The 6,000-nt window shown below is 41.8% G+C and overlaps 1 long non-coding RNA gene across 1 annotated transcript in view; it reads right to left on the reverse strand.

The window, feature by feature from the left end:
* The window catches only part of LOC307220272, a 331,896-nt gene extending 326,200 nt beyond the window's left edge, over window positions 1–5,696 (reverse strand). The window contains exon 1 of the long non-coding RNA XR_013840805.1: window positions 5,664–5,696. This is a non-coding gene — a long non-coding RNA (uncharacterized lncRNA). The remainder of the gene's footprint in view (window positions 1–5,663) is intronic.
* Window positions 5,697–6,000: the final 304 nt, after the last annotated feature.

Raw genomic sequence — 6,000 nt, forward strand, 5'->3', positions numbered from 1 at the left:
TTTGAAGTGAATTTGGGTAATGACTTTCTCTGTAGGTTTCTTCTTTTATATATTTAATGTCCAAGAAGCCAACAGTACGATGGCATCAGTTTTGCACCCTATTGAAGTATGAGAAATATTTATCAGCTGAAGTGGAAAATGACCCTCTTCAAGATTCCTTGAATGCTAGTTTGGAATATTAGTATTAATGAGACAACAACTTTTTTTAATTAGACACTGTCATGCAAATTAGAGTTTGTGGAAATTTTTAATGGTTTTTATTATCAATTGAGTATCTGTTACAAGTTATTCCCCTGCTGACTGAAAGAGCTAACACAAAATGCATCAGGGTCCTTGAATAAAAAATGAAGGCCCTTGATTTAGAGCAATGCCTGGATCTGAATTTTCAACAGTGGGCTCCCCCCCCCCCCAGTTATTCAGTACACCCAAACTGTAAGATTCACCTAGCATTCTTTATGCCCACCCACTTGCATAACAGAACAGGTAAATTATGGGGTCAACACTGGTGGGAGGCAATATGGAGAAATGAACCTCCATATCTCCCACATCAGGCAATCAAGCAAATTAATGCTTAAACACTTGAATTCTGTTTAACAACATGTGATCTTTGTTGGACTAGTCATTTGACTAGTATTTTGTGATCAATCAAATAGCTAACTGTTCTCGGACTTGACCAGTTATTTTCTCATTGTATGGGGGTGCAAATGACAAACCTCTGATTTAAACTACTACTGGATCTCCTTCTTCATGCATTCGTGGCTCATCACTTAAGACACAAACCCAGCAGCACCATATTTCAAAAAAGCACCATAAATTAAGCATTCTTCTCCATCACAACTTCTCCACCCAGAGATAAATCTCCAAACTCAGAAAACGAATGGTGGGAACAAAAAAAGAAAATGAACTCTTTGCAATCAGCTTATTTTCAAGATGCTGCCAATGTTATTATTTCATTAATAATGCATTTTTTTTGTTGTCAAAATTTATCAGCATTGTAGTTCTTCCCTAAATAGAGTTCATTATAAATCACTTCACAACAGTACCTTGTTTTGCAAGGACTAAAGCAACTCAACCACTCACTGTCAACTGGAATTAACAGTCAGGAAAGTCCTGTCTTCTGGATAGGGAAATAGGTAAATTAGCTTATGGAAATCTGTTTTAAAGTATCAGCATGCATTTGTTGACATAAGAAAATGAACAATGTGTATTCAGGCAGAGAGATTAAAGTTACTGGAAACATTTCCTAATTGTTCTTGTTGGCTAATAAGAAAGGGATGTTTGAGCAATGTCAGCTTTCTTTAAAAAATCTCTGTCGGGGCTTGTATCATATGTAAAATAGATATTTTGTGAAGGCCCTCATAAGAAATCACAATTGTTTAAATCAAACTTTACGACTGTAACAATATGTTAATCCGATTTTAGGCGATTTAAAATCCTATTGTTTACCAGAACCAATAAAGTTCAATTTCCATATTATGTTTATTTATGTTGAAGGGGAGGAAGAAATTCAGTGATCGAGATCCCTACTGCTAGAACAGATGGGCATCTTCAGTGTTGTTAGACAGGTCTGGCTATTTCCCCCACAGTTATTCTTTGATTTTGAGTCCATTAAACACACACACACACACACACACACACACAGCCTATGGAAAAGAACTGTGCATAACTTATGCAACTGGGGAATTTTGCCTGAAAATAAAGTAATTTCCCACCCTGTTTGATTTCAGCAGCTGGGAAAAATGGCAATCCACAACTAATTAATATCTCAATCAGCATGTGGGTGGATATGGGCAATTCTAGGCATTACTAATACTTCTTGGCTTCTTGTAAGAGCAAGAAGTGAATATACTGCTGTTAGATATATTTATATTGAATATATTTTATCCTACCCTTCATCCAAGAAGCTGAGAGTGGCATACATGACATTGTCTCATTTTATCTTGACAACCGCCCTGTGAGATGGTTAGATGAGTCCTAAATGACTAACCCAGTAAGCATGTTGGCTGACTGGGGATTTGTAGTGGAAACGTGCAAGAGGATCAAGGAGGTGTAGGATTTGCTTTGTGCAATCAACCCTACCGTTGAGGCTGTAGGTCCTAGCAGGAGCACTCCTGCCCTAGATGGTGGCACAGCCAGGGCCCAATTGTCCAGATTGTGGGACTGGGAGATGCCACAATCACCAGAGGTTTGGGCCATGGAGGCATTCAGGCCCACCTGGCTGGGGCAGGTATAAATGGGGCAGAGAGCCTGGAATGAGCTTTAGTGCAGGTGACGTAGTCAACATTGCTGTGTCACGGACTGGATGCCGCTGTTCCAGAGGCTCCCTGCAGCTGGAACAAGGGATTTGGTGATCTGGTCCTGTATGTAGGTTGTCTGGGTGAAGGTTTTGTAGGGATGGTTTCTTTGTAATTGTTTCTTTGTGTAAAAGGGTGGTTCATTGATTGTTTGGGGAGGTTTTACATTAGAAGTTTATTTTGTTCAGATAAGTCTTTCCCCTCAATACGTGCTTTATTGTCCATCCATTAAAGGACCTGTAACTGACTTAGCAAAACAAAATTTGAACCTAGGGCTCCTATGTGAATATTCCATCCACCAGACAATATTGAGCTTAATGGTACAGTATAAGGTAACATATATATCCATATGTCTGGAAAATACAGTGTCCCCCTCCTTGAGAATAGAGATGTGTCTGACTCTTCGTGACCCCATGGACCAGAGCATGCCAGGTACTCCTGTCTTCCACTGCCTCCCCCAGTTTGGTCAAACTCATGTTTGTAGCTTCGAGAACACTGTCCAACCATCTCGTCCTCTGCCGTTCCCTTCTCCTTGTGCCCTCCATCTTTCCCAACATCAGGGTCTTTCCCAGGAAGTCTTCTCTTCTCATGAGGTGGCCAAAATATTGGAGCCTCAGCTTCAGGATCTGTCCTTCCAGTGAGCACTCAGGACTGATTTCCTTAAGAATGGATCAGTTTGATCTTCTTGCAGTCCATGGCACTCTCAAGAGTCTCCTCCAGCACCATAATTCAAAAGCATCAATTCTTTGGCGATCAGCCTTCTTTATGGTCCAGCTCTCACTTCCATGCACCACTACTGGGAAAACCATAGCTTTAACTGCAGTGATCATGGAGTCCAAGAAAGTAAAATCTCTCACTGCCTCCATTTCTTCCCCTTCTATTTGCCAGGAGGTGATGGAACCAGTGGCCATGATCTTCTTGTGCTTTCCTCTTTCACCCTCATTCAGAGGTTCTTTAATTCCCCTCACTTTCTGCCATCAAGGTTGTGTCATCTGCATATCTGAGGTTGTTATTTCTTCCGGCAATCTTAATTCTGGTTTGGGATTCATCCAGTCCAGCCTTTCACATGATGAATTCTGCATATAAGTTAAATAAGCAGGGAGACAATATACAGCCTTGTTGTACTCCTTTCCAATTTTGAACCAATCAGTTGTTCCATATCCAGTTCTAACTGTATCTTCTAACTGTAGATGTTGGTTACCCTTGGATTAATATCTGTTTTGTCTTCTGCTTTTTGATTGTTTTGATTTGACTGCAGCTGCATGTTGCTCTGTGAGATATTGTGTTAGTGATGACTATGTAGACCGGCTTTCCTCAGCCTCATGCCTTCGAGATATTTTGGATTACAGCTCCCATCACACCTGTCTGTTGGACATGCTGGCTGGGAGCCATAAGAATGGTAGTCTAAAACATCTGGAGGGCACCAGGTTGAGAAACACTGGTGCAGGCTGACATCTTGCATCCTCTTCATCAAAGTATAGTTTATGTCATGACCTTTGGTTTGAATGAGGCATGGATAAATTATCTTATTTCTGACCCATGCCACTTTTATGTGTGTGCGCCTTTAATTCCATTCAATCCCATCCCCATATTTCAGGTACTGATCCCTATAACCTTTTTCACAGCTTATCAGGGAAGAACATTTCCAGATCTGCCCTGGCTCCACCTGCTCAGACTGGTCTTTGACTCCTCCTGAGCATGATGGGGTATAAAGGACTTACTTTTGCAGCTGAGCCTTGCTCCAGCATAAAAGTCTGCCTCAGCTCTAACTTGTCCCTCATTTCTAGCCTTACTCCCAGCTTGTTCTCTAGTCCTGCCTTATGGTTTGCCCTCCAAACCTCTTGGACCCAGCTCCTCCCTTTCCCTAGGTCACTGCCCACAGCCCAGCCCTGACACCATAGTAATTTCCATTTTTAAAAATCCAAATGAAAACCTGCATTTAACTAGAGCATAAATATTAATTTCTACATACATTTTCTCTCAAAATACACATTTCTGAATATATCATTTTTGAGTTAATAACTGGGAAGTGTAAAAGCCAGTGAAACACTAATAACACAATCCTAACCCTGTCTACACATATGTGAATCACCCTGAATTCATTGGGGCTTACTCCCAAGCTTGTGGGGTTAGGACTACAGCCTTAGTTCTGATCTGTGCATTATACCAGGAGGTGCAGAGCAGGCCAGTCTGTATTGGAAGCTGCAAATGTCAAATTCCTCAAGCATCTATATTCTGTATATGATGTATGTATGCAAATACTTTTGGTTTTGAAGTTTACTTTATATTTTAGCATTGTTGGTTACAGCCTGCAATTCTATGCATATTTACTCAGAAGTAAGCCCCATTGTGTTCAATGCAGTTTTACTCACTTGTAAATGTGCTTATGATTGCAGCCTTATTTACTTCTTAGATTATGATAATGACAGCAATGAGAGTTTTCATTTTTATTTTATTTTTGAAGCATAGTATTAACCAAACTTGCAAACAGGTCTGTTATACTGAAGGGTTAATCACAGGTAGTTTCCATATAAGATCGTGCAAGAAAGGGGGTTGAGGATTGAAAGCTGCCTTTGATTTGCGAAACAAGAACACAGTAGCCTGTTGTGCCACATTGCGATCTGAGGACTGTCACTTTCTTGCCGTTGTCAGTGGACTTCTGAAGAGCTGGAAGCCTGTCAAATGCTCTTTTCTGTCACAAAGTGAAAAGGAAATGAACCTTTGGATCTGGAAATTCATCTTTGACCAGGAAACACAGGCTTGCTTATGACAATTGCTTCTCTGCCTGACTGTATCGTGTTTCCCTTGTATAGTGGAGGAGTCTTTTTTTTATCTGTATCAATCAAAGTAAAATTGCCCTTGTGCTACTGGTGTGTATGACAAGACTGTGGAGTTGGGAACATGCCTGACATCCCAGTTGGTTTTCAAGGCAAGTAGAATGTGAAGAAGCAAAGTGTTTCTGACCAGAGATGTATCCTTTCTTCTCCATCATCTTGGGGCCGGTTGTAATAGCATTTAACAGCTGTGCAAAAGACGTGGGCGAGTAAGCATTCAATGTGACTATTTCTTCCATGGAAATTTATCATTTTTATGGCCTAGGATATTCGTCTTGAAGTGGGTGTTGGGATCGGGTAAAGGTAAAGGGACCCTTGACCGTTAGGTCCAGTCATGGACGACTCTGGGGTTGTGGCGCTCATCTCGCTCTACTGGCCGAGGGAGCCGGCATACAGCTTCCGGGTCATGTGGCCAGCATGACTAAGCCGCTTCTGGCAAACCAGAGCAGTGCACCGAAATGCCGTTCACCTTCCTGCCGGAGTGGTACCTATTTATCTACTTGCACTTTATGTGCTTTTGAACTGCTACGTTGACAGGAGCAGGGACTGAGCAACAGGAGCTCACCCCATTGCAGGGATTCGAACCACTGACCTTCTGATCAGCAAGCCCTAGGCTCTGTGGTTTAGACCACAGCGCCACCTGCATCCCCATTTACTCCATTGCAATACTGATCATAGAGTGGATGCATCCTGTTGTGGTCCAGCTGTGAAAACAGGATTAGGATATGGTGATGGTCCAGCAGTAGGTAGCAGATAGCAAGATTCTTCCAGCTAGCCCAGACAGAGTCAGCACCTAGGACAGCTCCCAATGTAAACTCCCAAGAGAGCTGTCTGCTGCTAATAAGACTTGGTTCCTGGTGGAGGAAAGTTTC

This window comes from Podarcis cretensis, assembly GCF_951804945.1.
Source record: "Podarcis cretensis genome assembly, chromosome: 7".
In the NCBI taxonomy this organism is placed as follows: Eukaryota; Metazoa; Chordata; class Lepidosauria; order Squamata; family Lacertidae; genus Podarcis; species Podarcis cretensis.